General features: G+C 45.0%; 1 long non-coding RNA gene and 1 other non-coding gene across 7 annotated transcripts in view; one reads left to right on the top strand and one right to left on the bottom strand.

Annotated features, from left to right (window-relative positions):
- LOC148001154 (uncharacterized) overlaps nt 1-18323 on the bottom strand; it is a 277259-nt gene that overhangs the window by 142123 nt on the left and 116813 nt on the right. The window lies entirely within an intron of this gene.
- LOC108352981 (uncharacterized) lies at nt 610-18168 on the top strand. Of its 4 annotated transcripts, XR_015638573.1 has the most exons (6): nt 637-721; nt 1753-1825; nt 8005-8109; nt 8674-8761; nt 10485-10588; nt 14404-14648. It is a non-coding gene; the product is annotated as an uncharacterized LOC108352981 (long non-coding RNA). The 4 variants fall into 4 exon arrangements; XR_015638572.1 differs by lacking the exon at nt 1753-1825 and having other exon boundaries at nt 610-721; XR_015638571.1 differs by lacking the exons at nt 10485-10588; nt 14404-14648 and adding an exon at nt 17954-18168.

An 18323-nucleotide genomic window follows, 5' to 3' on the forward strand; every position in this document is an offset into this window, starting at 1 on the left:
CCTGTGAACTACAATAATGACTGGTCCAACAATGAACACCCATGGGTGTGTGTGCTTGTGTCATGAATGTATGGTGACCACCAAGTGCTTTCTGAATGGATTTAAGGTCTTGCTCCATGACAGGAAAAGATATGGGGTAGAGAAAATCTGAAGAACAATCTGATTGGGGAGCTAACTCTGCTAGCAATGGCAGAACCCTCTACTATTATTCTGCTAAGAAACATTGTATCAAAATACCCTCTAAATTTGTATCTCTACCCACAGAATTTGTATCTCTCTACACACAGGTTAGTGCAGCTCCCAGACTTCATCCGGAAAGTTTCTTTGTGCAGTGGGCAGCAGTTAAGACAGAAACTCACAGCTGGTCAAAGTATAGAGGTTAAAATGCAAGAGTACTCAACCACAAATGAGGCACGCATATCAGTGCCCAAGCCCTACCACGGCACAAGGACTGTCTGGAACAAGGACTGTCTTGGAAGAAGGGTAGAAGCATTGCAAGAGTCAGAGGTCAGAGAGAACCAGAACCAAACAGTGTCTTCTGGTTATGACCACACTTGTGAATTAGAAGTAGCTCTGGTTACCTGTATGAGATCAAGACAGTCAACATTCTAGTCTGAAGGTGGCAGAGGCTCATAAGTCTTCCCTGCTGACTGAGGAGACATGGATAGTTGATGGCTTTGAAGAGAAGTGGAATCTGTTTTCTTCAAGGGTGTGGTCTCTGGTAGGTTAACCACACTTTAACAGATGGTCCCACACCCAAGAGTACATAAGAGACAATGGGACAAAATGGGAGGGAGTGACGTGGGGTTGGGAGGTTAGAAAGGTGCGGTAGAGAGGAGAGGAGTTAGGGGTGGGTGAATATGATCATACCTAGAGATACAAATTTACAGGGTATTTTGATACTAGGTCATGAATATATTGTATACAATTCTCAAAAAGTCAACTTAAAAAGGTTATTTAAAATGAGAGATGGTCTTAAAGTCAGACTATCTTCCTTGAGAATCACTTGAAGGTAATAAGAAGGGAAATTTTTCTTTTAGTGAAAACTTCATTTTTTTTCTTTTATTAATCAGTCAGGAGAATGCCCCCACACTACTAACCAGATGGGTGGTCCAACAAAAATAGAGCAAGTGGGGTTACCTGTAGTAGAAAGGGGAGGAGATGATGCTGTGGCCTTGGGTCTTGGGTTAAAGGCCAGAACATGTTTCTTGGTGATAAGAAACACCCTGGTGAGCAGAGAGGAAGAGCAGAGAGAAGAGCTTGTTTGCAGCAATAGAGCAGGGGCACAAAGCTGCTACTAAAGCTAATGTTGAGAATGAGAAACCACACTGACCAGGGCGGTTACAGCTTGTTACTGTAGTAACCAGCAAACAAATATTCTACTCCGAGTTCCCCATGGGCTGGGAAGAGGTAAGGATTAAAGGACCAGCCAGTAAGAGTCAGGGGTGATCAGGAAAGGTCTAGTCCCATGCTCTTCCCAACAAAAACCCCCAAAGGTTGCTGATCCCAGAAAAGTACACTTCCCTCAAAGGTAGCTAATCAGAGGATCAAAAGGAACTGTCTCAGGAAGTATTCACAGTAGCCCATGGTAGGAAAAGAGAGAACTACTCACAGTAGCCTATGGTAGGAAGAGGGAAAGAAGAAAACAGCCACAGATAGAACACTTACCATCCAGAAGCAGACAGGAACAGAAAGCAAACACAGGCAATTTGAAAGTTCTAATGAGTCGATTTGCTCCTCCCAAACAATTAGGTATAAAAAACAGGGAATGAATAAAGGTCAGCCAGCTCATCTCAGAAGGACGCAGGACACCACAAATGCACCCGTATGTATGGAAGCGTCAGAGAGACGCTGCCTAGGCCACTAAAGACAGTGATGGCTTAGGGGGAAATTGGACACTGAAAGTCGTGGCGTCACATACCTTTAGTCCCAGCACTTGGAGGCAGAGGCAGAGGGATCTCTGTGAATTACAGGCTAACCTAGTCTACAGAGCAAGTTTCAGGACCGCCAAGCTGCACAATGAAACTCTGTCTCAAAAAACAAAACAAAACTGGGGACATCTGAAACATCAAAACAATGCAAAGGAAAAAAGGTAAAGCTAATAATTCCCAAAAATAAGACATGTTGAATTTACATAATAAGAGGATGTCATATACCAGAAAAAAAAAAACTGACCGGCTGTGTTCGGTATTATCACATACCCCAGCTTACTGAATTTCAAAAATAAGAAAATAATGCTTTGAAAGCCAGGTAAATAAATCATTTCCAACGGAAAAATATCCAACTAATTTAGACATCTCCATGGCAACGATCGATCCTGAGAGGCACAAGAACTTCACAAGACTTTTAGAAAAAGGGATGAGCACAAATAATCTTACAGGTTGACAAACAGAAAATAGTCCAAGGCCTATGCCGTGCAGTGAATTCTGGGAATGTTGCCACCGAAACCAGCCTTCTCCAGGTGCTGCATCTGTGGCAGGGGCGGGGCTAAGGTGCGGGATGGAGGTTAACAAACCACAAGACGTCTGAGGAAGCAGCAAAACCTGTGAGAACAGAAGGAACCTTGGCCAGAGAAAACAAAGGCAGAGTAAAGGCCGAGCACTGGATATTCTGACAACACAGAAGTTGAAAAACAGAAAAGAAGAAAGAACGCGAGAAGCAGCATTCATTCACAGATTTGAAAACAAACAGGGTGTTGGTAGAGATTGATTCTAAAGAGCTTATAACATCTAATAAATACCCAGACAGTCTACGGACAGGGTGCGGACGTCGACACAGACATAAATAAGTCACAGGACAAACGCATACTTACAAGAGAAAGAGAAAATTTGATTGGGCAAAAGTTAAACCCTGGGCTGGGGCTAACCCAGCTCCATTAGTAAACATTTGCCTTAGCAAGCATGAGGCCCAGGTGTGTGGGTTCGTGAACCTAGCTTTATGCCTAGTAACGCAAGATGTTTACTTTGTTTATTTATTTAACTGCATTTACAAGTTGAGCAACAATACATTCAAAGTGTGTGAGACAGGCCTAAACTACTAGTGCAGAAGCTGAATACATCTGTCATACTAAAAAGTGTAAATGGGACAGCCCCCCTTTTGTTAGAAGGAGAACGTTAGACATTGAAACTCAAAGCGAAACTCAACTCAAACGCATTGAAACAAAGTAACTCGGAAAGTCTGAAAAGGCTTCTGAGAGGCTAGGATTTAAAGGTCAAAGAAGGAAATGGAGCCACGTCGTGTCAGATTAATACTGGACAAAACACACAAACTGTGAAAAAAAAAAAACAGTATTCTGGGGATAAAAAGACACCATGGTTTTTAATATGTATATTAAAACATGAAGAGCTATTTCAAAGCATATGCCAAAATCTACAGCTGTCAAAAGCTTCAGCGACTTTCTAGATATGTGACCCCTGTTGTGATGACAGCCATACCCATGGTTCCTTTTGAGATATGATTTTCTATTTATAATGAGTTCTATGTCCTGGGGAATGGGATCAAAAGCCTCTACCCATAAACATTAGGGACCACTGCATGCAGATGAAACGCTTCGGCCGAGGTCAGCTATGGAATAAAGATAGACGTCTACTCTCTCCGAAATCCAAACCCCACCTCACTCGACAAAGAAAAGTGACACAGCAGGGAACATTACCAGAATGCCCTGTACAGACATCTGGTACAACTCTTTTTACTCTTACAAACGGGGTATGTATAAAAACCCCCACATGCCTACCATCATGGCGAGAACATGAGTGTACCTGAACACATACCCGCCAGTGCAGCCTTTCGCCCAAGTTAGTGAGAGTTTAAGTGTAAAAAATAAATGGGGACTGGGTAAAGACACCTGCCACCAACCCTGACAATCCGAGTTTGATCCTGAGGACCCACATAGGGGCCACCAACTCCCGAGGGCAGCATTCTCACCTCCACATGAAGCCTGACATATACACATCTACCAACCTACCCATCAACCCCTACACACACATACACACACACACACACACACACGAGCACATACACACACTTAAATTCTTACACACACATATTCTTGAAATCTAAAACACTTAATTAATTAATAATATAAACATGATAGCCAACTTTCCAGGGGTGCTATAATTAATGACACCCCTAAGCCACACATGAGATCCTGCTGACCCAAGTTCTCACATGTATTCAATATCAGTAAATTTTGTCACTTGTACTTTACGCTGAATTTTTCTAGTCTAAATAAATAAATAACATTAAGTACATGCTATTTTCCAGGAAACTTGTGTTTTCTTATTTTTAGACAGTCCCTGGAGCATTCTCATTTTAATCCTAGGCAGACGGTCTCTGGAGTATGATTGTTTGACCATGGAGATTTCAACCTTATTGTGGTGGGAAAGGGAGTAAATGTTCAGTAGAGGTTGGCTCCACCTTAGACTTTCTGTGTAGCAAGCTACAGCTACAACTTGAGATGGTTCACCATTTGTTTGCTTCTAGTGTGATATCGGGGATTGAATACACACTAAGTAAGCACCCTCACGCTCAGACATATTTCTAGACCTAAACCTAAGTTAGTGATTCAACCACTCTCCCTGTCTAGATCCTTTACATGGAACCCAAATGCCCTAACAATGTTGAAGTTGCCTTGCCTAACGTTCTAGATGCTCTACAATCTGACCCCAGGGGCAAATGCTATGCTTGCTTCATCCTCCTTCAGAGAGCAGTCATGGCACTATGCTAACAGCGGAGACACAGACCTGACCTCAAAGATATAATGAGGGCCGGATATGCAAAGGCAATACGTCAATGCCATGATAAACACCACAGAGAAAAGGTGGGTGTCTCTGGCAGGCATGTAAGGAGGTTCTCGATCTAGTTAGGAGGGGCATCACAACGCTGTTCCACTCTGAGGGCAACATCCACACAGAACAGAGTTGTGCAACGTGAAGCCTGACTTAGACATCCAAATCAGGCCTGGATGAGAGACACTTGGCCCAGGCTGTCCAGGTAAATGGAAGGGCAATTCATTCTAGGACTAGGGATTGGTGCGCTTGAGATACTAAGGCAGAAAGGGAGCTTAGTATGTCTGTGGAACTGATAGGATACTGTGGTTCTGGAGACAAGAGCTGTGGTCCTCCAATTCTGCCCACACTGACCATCTGCCCCGGCCAGATCACAATGGCCACCACTGCCTTCTGTACTTTTCTCTCACATCCTTCCTCCTGCTTTACTAGAATTTAATTCAGGACTCAAAACCAACCATACATCCCCTAGGGCAAAACCTAAAAACTACAAAATTTGTTGAAGAAAGACTTAGCTTTGGGTTAGCCGAAGATGGCTTATTAGATTGTGTTTATATATTTGTTTATATATATATATATATTGAATATAACACTCATGCATGCATTCAAGTACCATAGAGGAGTACAAGGGTGGCCAGAAGATCAACTATGGGAGTCTGTTCTCCCCTCCATTATGGGGGTCCCTGGGGCATTTTGGGGTATGATACCAAAAGCACAATTTGGAAGATTTTAAAACTTTATGAACTGGATTTCATCAACCCTATTTTTTGTTCCTCAAAAAAAATACTGAAAGAATCAAAACCTAAGCTAAACTGGAGGGATGAGCCATACGTGTGACATAGCTCTTGGACCCAGGATACATAAAATCTCACAATTCAGCTACATGTCAGATGCATGCCAGTAATCCACCACTTAGGAGTAGAGACCAACAGGAGAATCAAGAGTTCAAGGTTCTCTTCAGCTTCACAGCTCAAGAACAGTCCATCTACCTGAAGTCCTTTCTTCAAAAAATCTGAGAATATAGCTTAGTAGTAAAGTGCTCTCTTAGCAAACAGGTCCTAAGTTCTACCCCATCACCACAAAGAAAGCCACAAGGTCAATGATAAGAAAACACCAACTTGCTCAAAAGGCAGGAAGATATTTGAATTGACATTTCACCTGTCAAAACATATACTTCTGTCTTAGTTTGAGTTTTATTTCTGTAATGAGACCCCATGACCAAGGCAACTCTTTTAAGTCTTCTCCTCTGAAACCTCTTAAGTCAGGCCCCCACAGTGAAATTACCCTCAGCACCACTGCCTTCCATATTCCTACTAGGATGATCCATGAAGCTCTCCTTAAAGCATTCCACTGCCTTCCTAACCCGAAGTTCCCAAAGCCTACATCCCTCCATACAAAAGCATGGTCGAGTCTATGACAGCAATATCCCCCCTCCTGATACCAAATTCTGCCTTAACTAGGGTTTTATTGCTGTGAAGAGACACCATCACCAAGGCAACTCTCAAAAACGAAAACATTTCAATGGAACTGACTTACAGTTTCAGGGGTTTAGTCCATTATCATCATGGCAGGAAACATGGAAATGTCCAAACATGCTGCTATAGAAGGAGCTGAGAATTCTACATCTTGATCTATAGACACCAGGAGACTTTATACCACACTGGGTACAGCTTGAGCATAGGAGGCTTCAAAGCTCATCCCCATCATGATATATTCCTCCAACAAGGCTACATGTCCTAATAATGCCACACCCTATGGCCAAGCATTCAAACACATGAGCCTATGGAGGCCATTCCTACTCAAACCACCCAAGTAACTGTTCATCAACCAAAACCACAGAAACATGTGTCCATCAACCGTTTGTGAATCAATATCGCATCTTTAATCTGTAGCGGCCCCAAACTGAAAACAACCAGCTAACCATCGACGGGTATAGCAACAGGACAGTGTGACACATCAAGATGAACGTTCACTATTCAACAACTTTAAAAGAAGGAGCTACTGATACAGATGATAACCTGGAGGAATTTTCAAAATAATTGTCCCATGTAACAGACGGCAGAGAAAAGAATCCAGCAAGTGCAAAGGAAAATGACCCAGGGAAAAGGATGAGTCTCTGCAGGTGGAAGGATGACAAGGCCATCACAAACAGGAGCGGGGAAAATGTTGGGTGCTAAGCTTCCTTAGTTCTTGGATCTTGGTGATGATTTAATGGGTATGTACATGGGCCAAAACATACTGTACTTTTACACTTTTAATATATATTCCTAACTGGTGCCAGTTCTTACTCAATAAAGCTGCTAAAATGGAAAGGATGCCTTTGTAAGCACTTTCTAACTCAACAGTGTCTAATGGCTCTGTGTCTCTGTCTCTGTCTCTGTCTCTGTCTCTGCCCCTCCCTCCCCTCTCTCTCCCTCCCTCCCTCCCTCTCCACCGCCATCAGTACTTTGACTCATCTCTCCTTAGGTCAGTGAATACCTCCTACCTCTCTGACTCATCTAACTTCTCACGCTAACTGCCCCATGGGTCTTTTATCCTCTTTCTGGGCACGATCTCGAGCGACCCCTTAGAAACAGAGCCAGCATCTCAAGTCCTCTCTCAGCACTGGAAGGTTTCCTTGCACGTAGTAGACCCCCACCCACAGACACTGTGTTGAAAGATTCATCTCCAGAGAAACATAGTTTGTGTTATTTTCCAGAAGACAAATTATAGGGCTTCCTCCAACCCTTGATCAAGCTGATAGAAACAAATTCCTAATTTAAACTTAAGCAGTGCATTGCCAAACACAGCAATTTCCAGTGCGGGGGATATTAAGGAAGCCAAACACTCCAATAAATCATGTGTGACAAAATGTGCTTTGGGGCCAAGAATGAGAGGAATTCTCATCATAACCCCGTACCATTAGCCAGCCCGGCCAAAGTCAGTATCTCAAGAGGAGCTGATTTGTAAGCGTTCCCATTTGTTTCTTCATCTGTTTGTTTATGGGCAGCCATCCCAAAATGACTATGAATAAAACAAAGCAAAATGTAACCCCCCAAAAAGTCACGGCTCCAAAGTAAGTTAGTATCTCAGCTTCAGAAAACCTAGCGTTCACGCCAAGGTCTTGATTCCATCCTAGAACATCACCAAGGAATTATTGTTACACACAGCCCCAGCATAGGAAAGGTAGAGTTGGAAGCCAATATACATTTCTACTTAAACCCACTTATGTCTACAGCGAATCCCCGACAATGCCTGAGTAAGTCTGTGGAGACTCACTCTTACCTGAAAACTCCTATCACCACATCTAAGCCTGTCCTGAGTACTTCTCACTGAACAACGGGTGAGTGAGTTTTCTTGGACCTCTTTCTCGCGCCTCTTTGGCAGTACAAAGAGCCAGCCTCGGATGTGGCTCATTTGACTTCCCGACAAAGTATTTATAGACTTGGGTTGAGTTTTCATGAAGCTTAAGGCAGAGCCACCATAGCACTGTGGTGTGCAGGAAACTTGGGATAGAACACTGGGCAACCATGCCTTGTGACAATAGACCACTTGCCTCCTGGGGATTCTCATCCTCCGGCCACTTGGGCCACGCAGAGCCCCACAGTCTGTTCTCTAACGGGCTTCTCATACCTTCTCATTCCTACCGTCATGGTTCCCCAACACTCCTCCAGGTCCCATTCTTCTCCCTATGCCCTGCACAGTGTCTCCTTTCCTGTAGTGTTTTAAACATGAAATAGCGCCTCTCCCCCATGGGTTTGTGTGTTTGAACGCTCAAGCCCCAGTGGGGTAGCACTACTTGGGGAGGTTGTGGAACCTTTAGGGGGTAGAGCCTTATTGGAGGGTGGGTCACTGGGGGCGGGTCCTGAGGTCTTGTAGCTCATACGTACTTCCTGCGTATTTTCAGTCTCCTGGTCGCTGATGCAGCATGATCGGCCGGCTTCACTCTTGTCTCCATGCCTTCCCCACCGTGATGGATCAGAGTCCCTCAAACGGTAAGCCGGAACAAACCTTTCTTAAATTGCTTCTCAGTCATTCTTTTTCAACAGCAAGGAGAGGAACAAATCCAGTCTCTCTACCTTCATTCCCAGCCACTGCTCAGCCCTGTCTGGCCGTGTCCACAGTCCCATTAAATTAAGAGATAAACCTTAATTTCTAGTTCCCATTCTATTTGGCGAGATTTGGTTTTAATCCAAAGTTTCACTAATTACATTGGAACCATTCTAATAAACCATAAGATATTTTTAAAAGAACGTTTAAAAGCCAAACTTTGCCACTGCTCAGCCCTGCTGGATCCCAGGGTGTCTCTGCCCTTTGTTCATTCAGCCATCTCTCTTTTCTTTTCTTTTTATTTTGAAATAGCATCTCATAAGCTACTCAGACTGGCCTTGAGATTACTCTATATCCCAGACAACCTTGATAACAGAATCCCCCTTCTTCACCCATTGAGGGTGACACTAGTTACTGGGATGACCGGCAGATGCCACCAGATCCAGTTCAGATGCCAGTCTTACTCTATTTTTTTCCTAAAATAGGTTTCTGTGGGCCCCACAACCTTTAGTTGCTCCTTCTGCTGCCTGGAGGTTTACCTTTCCTGGGTATCTCTGTGGTGTTCTCTTCCACCAGCCTCTGTGGCCACACCAACTTCCACAATGTAGAATGAGCAAAACATTCAGGGAGTAATTGTCAAACCCAAGTATTTGATGCCAATGATGCGTAGTTAAAACTGGACAAGCAATTGGCTCCAGACAGCAAATATACCAATGCCTATAAAAGTCAATCTGTAGGGTTGGGGATTTAGCTCAGTGGTAGAGCGCTTGCCTAGCAAGCGCAAGGCCCTGGGTTCGGTCCCCAGCTCCGAAAAAAAGAAAAAAGGAGGAGGAGGAGGAGGAGGAGGAGGAGGAGGAGGAGGAGGAGGAGGAGGAGGAGAAGAAGAAGAAGAAGAAGAAGAAGAAGAAGAAGAAGAAGAAGAAGAAGAAGAAGAAGAAGAAGAAGAAGAAGAAGAAGAAGTCAATCTGTAAAGACATACATTAGAGCTGGTCTTCCGCATGCACACAGGCAACAGAAGTGGAGAGCATTGACATGCACAGAGGCACAGAGGTCACTGTGCGCTTGTTGTCACTCAGCTTATTCTGAAGGCAGGCTTCCTTCCAACCTCAACTTTCTACTCCTGTAAATGTATTCTGTCTGCACCACCTCTGGAACTCACAGTGCCCACTTCACCAGACGTGACTCGTGCTGGGCATATAGCAACGTCTTCCATTTGGACACCGTTCAAAGGCATTAATCAGAAAGACTGGACAAATCCAACTTCTGCACAAATCCAACACCAACAACAGAAAAAATAAAAGGTCTCTCAGTTATGAGTGTCCAGCCACCTGCTCCTTCAGTCAGCCTTCTGAAGAACAATCATGAAACCAAAACTCTAAGCTCACTGAATACGGGGTTGCATCTAAGATTCCTTTACATAACAACTTGAACTGTTGTGCAAGTTATGTGTAAGGCTGTGTGCATCTGTGTGCATATTCATGCAGATACGCAGGAACAGAGAGGGTCTGAATTAACAGGTGTCTGTGAGTAGCTGTGTTCGATGGCCACCATACCAAGCCACAGGTCATCCATTCATTTAATTATCTGTGAAGTTGCAACAAATCAGGTATCATTCCTAAGACTGGAAAGATTTGTCTTTTGACAGTTGCTTGATTTTCCTCTCTGTAGATAGAGTCGGGAACACTCTCTCCTGCTGACCACAGGACAGCTTGAAACATTACAAAGTAGGAAGAATAAACCCTGTGCAGGCTCCAGCATCACGGAGGTACCAAGTAGGTACCGGGAGACTGAAAGGTCATCAGGTCCATACTCAAGCAGAGCCAGTTGGGTTGGGTGGCAGAAATTATTTAACAAGTTGTAGCTTCTGTCAATGCTGGTATCGAAAGCAGCCTTTAATTGTTCAATCTGCATGTTTCTAAATGACTCCTAAAGGTGGGACAGTGGCATACAGGCACAAAAGTCTTTATTTCATGGAGACAGTTTCATGCAGAAATAATTAGACAAAGTTACATCATTTTTAATGTAGCCCATTGACAAAAATGCCTAAAATATAGATTTTGCTTTTAGATATGTTTAAATTTTTCCACTGGTAAATATGCAAAAAAAAAAAAAAGCACACTAATACATAGTCAAGTTCCTTTCAGAATCTCCATGAAAGTGTATTACTCTCCCAGGTCCAAGGCACCAGGGATTACTATTGCCCTGGTTACCACCCTTACTAGGCTCACAGAGCCTATCAATTAAGAGTGCAGAAAGGGTGAGGTGGGAACGAATGCCTGTGTCTACTCCGCCCACCTCATCCTTTCTACTCCGCCCACCTCATCCTTTCTACTCCGCCCACACCATCCTTTCTACTCCGCCCACCTCATCCTTTCTACTCCGCCCACACCATCCTTTCTACTCCGCCCACCTCATCCTTTCTACTCCGCCCACCTCATCCTTTCTACTCCGCCTACCTCATCCTTTCTACTCCGCCCACCTCATCCTTTCTACTCCGCCCACACCATCCTTTTCCTGGGAAGCCTGGAACGTCCAGATTCTATACTCTCATGTCTAGTACCTTGACTGGGATAACTCAGACTAGAATAACCTTGGGACGTTTCTAAGAAACGTTTCTAAGAAAAACGTTTGTCCCAAGAGCGAGACAAAGGAGCATGACCTTTATAGCCTGAACTTGGAAGTTACACTCCGTCCTCCAGACCTTACGGATGGAATAAAAGAATGCTCAGGGGGCTAGGGATTTAGTTCAGTGGTAGAGCGCTTACCTAGGAAGCGCAAGGCCCTGGGTTCGGTCCCCAGCTCCGAAAAAAAAGAACCAAAAAAAAAAAAAAAAAGAATGCTCAGATCTAAAAATGACTGCAGTTCACGGAACCCACCTCTAGACGGAAAGGGAGCTGAGTAATCTTCATTACTTTGAAACCACCTATGGTCAGACATGGTGGTACGCAACCATAAGCTGAGGCATTACTGTGAGCTCAAAGCCAGAGCAGGATACATAGTAAAGTCAAGACAAACCTTGACTACATAACAAGATCTTCTCTACACACACACACACACACAAACACACACACACACAAACACACACACACACAAACACACACACACACACACACACACACACACAAACACACACACACACACACGGGAAACCAATGATGAGAAAAGACCTATCCCAGAATAAAAACAATCTGTAGGCTCTATAAACCTTTTTTTAAAGGTTTATTCAGGAAAGAAACAATGATAGAGCCAGAAAGTCCAAGATCAATGGCCAAGTGTTTTTGACTTTGGGGAGATGCCCTCTCGGTTCACAGCTTGACTAAGAGTTGGGTAAGAAGCTCGCCGTGTGCCCCAGAAAAAAAACCCGGGGGGGTGGGGCAGAAGAAAAAAAAGCTCATTTGTGTTGTCTATATATACTCACTGGAGCAGGGTTAAATTCTTAGTGGCCATCCTCCCAAGAGAGGATGGAAGGGCGGGGCCTCCCAGGGATGGGGCCAGCTCTCAAGGGTGGGGCCAGCTCTCAAGGGTGGGGCCAGCTCTCCTCAGGGGCAGGGCCAGCTCTCCTCAGGGGTGGGGCCAGCTCTACTGGGCCCAAGCTACAACTGGTGTCACCTTGAGGCTGCTGGTTAGGAACAGGGCCAGTTTTCCCTCGAGGAGCAGGGCCAGCTCTCTTGTACTCTGGGACAGTAACATGGCTTCAGACAGCAGCCCAGAACACAGACATCCAGCTGGGCTTCCGTGGTAACACAAGCCTCAGACATCAACACGGCCATATAGGATCACCGGCCCACTCATGGCTCTCAGCAGTTTCATCAGACTACCGGCTTCAACATGGCCTCAGATAGTTACGTGCCACTCATGTCAGGATGGCCCCACAGAGGACATCACCAAAGTATCAGGCAGCCCACAGATTGTATACATCCACATAGATTTCAAGCTTCATTGTGGTCTGGGGCACCAGCATGGACCACAGACGCCAACACAGCCTCAGGTGGCATCGCAGACAATGAGGGTCCATTGAGGAGAAAGTGAACCTTTCCCCATCTTGGGTTTCTATTGTAGCCTAGAGCCTGGGGACTCTGTGGCCGGGCGGGCACAGTTTTGGGGGCAGACCCAACAGGGCAAAGGCAATATGTCCATCTAGGTTATCTCTCACCTGTCGCTGCTATGGTATCTCCTGTTCTGCCTCTCTCCATAGCACAGGCACTTTTAGTTTTTCTAACTTTTCCACCTCTGTGTCATACTGGTTGGTGCCTGCCACCCCCAGCCCAAGGAATAGTTCTTATAGTGACAGAAATGAGTCTCCATTGGGACAAAGTGAATGGGTGCAGACGATGCTCGGCTGCCTTTAGAAACAAAACTACACTAGGGGAGAAGTTTGAACATTTAATCTGGAGTCATGGTGACATGAAGACACAGAGCCTCCTAGAGCTGTACAAGTGTAAAGCTACCCTTGGAATTACCCAGTCTGTCTGGGTCACTGATGGATGGAGGGTCAAAGATGCCACAAGTGGCAAACGATACCAGCTGTTGCTCACTGGCTACCCCAAAAGTCTCCTGTCTCCTTTCCTTTCCAATGCCCTGTTCCTATAGGTAGCTTGCAGTCACGTGACCACCTACTTCCGGCCTCTGTATTGTGACACTAGCAACATGTTCGTTCCCATATAAAATGAAGCTGAATCAATCAATCAACCGACCAATCGATCGATCTCTCAATCTTCTTCCCTCTTCTCTTTCTCCCTCTCTCCCCTTCTTCCTTCCTCCCTCCCTCTTCTCTCCCCCTCCCTCACCATACTGAAATGCTAACACTCTATGAAGGCTGCTCATGTCAGACTTTGCATAAGCAAGACACTGACTCTGTTGTGTGAAAATGCAGATTTACTCCTTCAGCATAGCTTAGCTTATCCTCACTGATAGACTAAGCATTTTTTTTCTCGAAACTCTCGGGTTCATAGTAAAGCCAGGACTATAACCTAAGCCGTCTTGACTGACACACCAGGACCATATGTTATCACGCACAGAAGAACCAGGACAGGCACCACCAAACCACATCTTAAGCAAAAAGCACTCAGATGAAAACAAAAACAGATAAATGGGGGTCAGACTGAAAAGGAGGCTGTACCCAGGTACTGATGCCCAAAATCTGAACCCTAAGAAAGATCCCAAGAAACACAGACAGGAGCCCTGTGCCTCAGATCCAGATTTATTTAACACAACCTAGATTTTTTTTTTAAAGCAATGGACTAGGAAGAAAACGAGTTCTGGTTGCTAAGCAACATCAGTGTAAGGAGCTTTCTTTACCGTCAAGACCATTCTCACCGTCTTCACGGACAAAAGTCACAGAGACCTTAGCAACAGGCATATATTTAGTCGTGACATCAACAGACAGCAAGCGATTTTTCCTGGAAATACCGAGGAGCAGAGCACCAAGCACTCTGAGCTCCCAAGGAGCCATGCTTGAATGCCCAGGTGACACCGTCCATTCTGAAGCAACCGTTTCTCTGTACAGACAAGTGAGGGGGGCTTTTTTGCTGATGTTAGAATAGATGTGGGGATTTTGCAAAGTTGAGCAAATTCTGTTCTCTTCCAGGCCATGCATCACTCATGCAGTGTCGGCCAGCAGCAAAGCCAACAGTAAGCACAGACAAAGGCTGTGGACCACCCTGGCTGCCACCACCACCACTCTGAGCTGCAGAGGCTCTTGCCTTATACACACCATCCCTCCCTCCTTCCCCCGTCAGCTTCACTTCATCTTCTGAGATATACATCTGTGTAGCCCTTGCCCAACTGGAGCCCTGACTCCATGATCAAGATTACCAATTCCATGATCCTTGAACCTCATTTGTTGCTATTTTCCTCTATCTCTAAGCAACGGGCAACTTCCCCAGTGGACCAGTGTGTGTCAGCAAGGATAGTGCCAGGAATAGTGCCTCATGGACGCCACTTGCCCTGGCTTGGATGAGGATGTAGGATGATCCCTCCATCAGGGATCCAGAGAGGATCTCAACCTCAGGTCCCTTATCACCTCCTATGTGTAAAGCTCAGAACTGTGAGGAATATTGGAAAAGAAATACTACGATTCTTGAGGAAACATAGCTAACACAAAAGAAGGTAAACCAGACTGTCCATTTCACTCAGCGCTGTCTTTACGGAAATATTACAGGAGGAAGGGGCAGAGGATCATTTTAGAGACGGTGCTGGGCTTTTGCTATTATGAAAGTTGTCCGATGCAAGATGGCCTATTCCTAATACCAAGACCTAATCAAAAATAGTAACCGTAAAGCTAGGAGGTTTGGGAGAAGGGACTGACATCGGGACCTCAATGTAAAGACCCACGATGTGTGCATCTCAAGTGTGAAGGGTTGTGATAAGCGTCAGGCGTCACTGCTCTTCCTCCCTGGTGATGGAGACACCCTTGGCTTTACAGAAACATGCTTCACATGCCAACCTTCCCATGCCGTCCTGGAAGTTATATCACATCCTACGCAGAAGCAAAGCCAAGAGCTCAGCAAAGAGTTGGGCTGCATCTCATCAGTGTCCCCACCTGGGTGCCCTGAAGCCACTTGTTGTCCATCTCCTGATGAACGTGTTTTATAAGCACAGTTCAAAAAGCACATCTTTGCAAAGTTTGAGCAGATTATCAGCTTGGCTTCCTCTCTATCGATCAGCCTTGCCCTAGCGTCCCTGAGAAATTAAATCGTTCAGCCAAGACATGTACTTCATGAGGTTTCATATTAGTGCCCTGGACGCTTTCATCTAGGAGGCCTCAGACGCACAAAGATTTGTTCAGCACTTCTCCGGGTAGAGAGGAGCACCCTCCAGGATCTCATCCCTGCTAAAATCACCTAAAACACAACAAAAACCATCCTCCTTCAAGTTTATGGAACATGTTCACGCATGGGCTCCCTGTACTACACAGGAAGACGGTCAAGCAAGTAAGGGTTGTGATGTATTGTTCTTACGTGTTGTAAAACGGTGTTGTTGTAAGATCTGAGCTTTTTGTCAGAAGGTGGGTAAGAAACAGATACGCTGTTTTCTCTATTTGGATCCCAGTTCTGAGGAAGGGATCTCTTCAGCAGTGGTGTGGACAGATTGATGACTCGGCCAGTTTACCCACCCTACAACGGAGCCCACTGAAGTATTAATGTTACTTGAAGGACAGGAAACTGTGAACCCTGTGGTCTGGAGACGGCTGGAGCCAATTCAGACACATGGGACAGAACTCCATCAGCGTTCATTCTTAGAACATCCAAGGTCAGGCACCTTCACGGAAGCAGCTGTGGCAGAAGCAAGCCACGTCTTGAGTGGCTCGGCTTCGAAACTGGCATTAAAGGCAAACTCCTGTTGGTGATGTGAGAGCTCTGCTTTCTGTTTAGTTTCTAGACTCGCCCACTAAAGAGGCAAACTAAAACTCCTAGCTGAGTTCAAGAATATTTGTCAAGTGATTTGGCAACCTTAGTGTTCCTAAACAATTCCAATGTTTTCCTGATTACGGCTTTTCCTCTTACCCTTGAGTTTCTCCCACATTAAAATGTGTTCATCCACTCCTCCATTGTTGGTGGGATTGCAGACTGGTACAACCATTCTGGAAATCAGTCTGGAGGATCCTCAGAAAATTGGACATTGAACTGCCTGAGGACCCAGTTATACCTCTCTTGGGCATATACCCAAAAGATGCCCCAACATATAAAAAAGACACGTGCTCCACCATGTTCTTAGTAGCCTTATTTATAATAGCCAGAAGGTGGAAAGAACCCAGATGACCTTCAACAGAGGAATGGATACAGAAAATGTGGTACATCTACACAATGGAATATTACTCAGCTATCAAAACAATGCCTTTATGAAATTCGTAGGCAAATGGTTGGAACTGGAAAATATCCTGAGTGAGGTAACCCAATCACAGAAAAACACACATGGTATGCACTCATTGATAAGTGGCTATTAGCCCAAATGCTTGAATTACCCTAGATGCCTAGAACAAATGAAACTCAAGCTGGATGATCAAAATGTGAATGCTTCACTCCTTCTTTAAAAGGGGGAAGAAGAATACCCTTGGCAGGGAATAGAGAGGCAAAGATTAAAACAGAGACAGGAGGAACACCCATTCAGAGCCTGCCCCACATGTGGCCCATACATATACAGCCACCCAATTACACAAGATGGATGAAGCAAAGAAGTGCAGGCCGACAGGAGCCGGATGTAGATCGCTCCTGAGAGACACAGCCAGAATACAGCAAATACAGAGGCGAATGCCAGCAGCAAACCACTGAACTGAGAACGGGACCCCCATTGAAGGAATCAGAGAAAGGACTGGAAGAGCTTGAAGGGGCTTGAGACCCCTTATGAACAACAATACCAAGCAACTAGAGCTTCCAGGGACTAAGCCACTACCTAAAGACTATACATGGACTGACCCTGGACTCTGACTTCATAGGTAGCAATGAATATCCTAGTAAGAGCACTAGTGGAAGGGGAAGCCCTGGGTCCTGCTAAGACTGAACCCCCAGTGAACTAGACTGTTGGGGGGAGGGCGGCAATGGGGGGAGGGTGGCAATGGGGGGAGGGTGGGGAGGGGAACACCCATAACAAAGGGGAGGGGGAGGGATTAGGGGGATGTTTGCCCGGAAACCGGGAAAGGGAATAACATTCGAAATGTAAATAAGAAATACTCAAGTTTAAAATAAAAAAAAATAAAATAAAATGTGTTCATCCCTGCATCAAGCAAGAATTTGCTGAGAACGAAGCATAAACTGGCCATGTGGGACTAAGTGATTTGGGGGGAATACAAATATATTGATATGATGCAATGCATTGTGGTATGAAAAAGAAGTAAGGGGGCTGGGGATTTAGCTCAGTGGTAGAGCGCTTACCTAGGAAGCGCAAGGCCCTGGGTTCGGTCCCCAGCTCTGGAAAAAAAAAAAAAAAAAAAAAAAAGAAGAAAAAGAAGTAAGAAAAGATCTTTACCAACTGCACGTCTATCCTTAATAATATTACTTTTGCGAAATTTACCAACCAATGAATTAGCTTAAGGACATTTAAACTGTTCAGCCCTACCATGGATAGAGCGAAGGCTCAGATGAACAGTACTGAGTGTCAGGTGACACTTGCACAGACCATTAAATGTTCTTTCCTTTCAGGGCTCCGATTTACCATTCTGCAGAGAGAGCAACCACCTCCAGCCCAATCTCAAAATCAAGTCCAAACGCTGTCCAAAGTCCGTGAAGTCTTAGTCCAATGCCTTGTTTGGTTTCAGTCATCCTTTTTCGCTGAGTTTGCAGTCCAACTCCTTCTCTCGCAGCTCTGCTAATATTGTCCCTTAATTCTGCTTTGTAATAAATACCATCGGCTTTAATGTGTCTTGAAGGACTGCGCCAAGGGCTCCTGGGATCCCTATGATCCCTATGATTCCTCATCAACTTGACACACTTTGAATCACCTAGGAAGACAGTCTCGGGAAGGGACTATCTAGATTAGGCTGGTCTATGGGCATGGCTGTGATGGATGTCT

Source organism: Rattus norvegicus, chromosome 15 (assembly GCF_021556685.1).
Source record: "Rattus norvegicus strain SHRSP/BbbUtx chromosome 15, alternate assembly SHRSP_T2T, whole genome shotgun sequence".
NCBI classification, from domain to species: domain Eukaryota; kingdom Metazoa; phylum Chordata; class Mammalia; order Rodentia; family Muridae; genus Rattus; species Rattus norvegicus.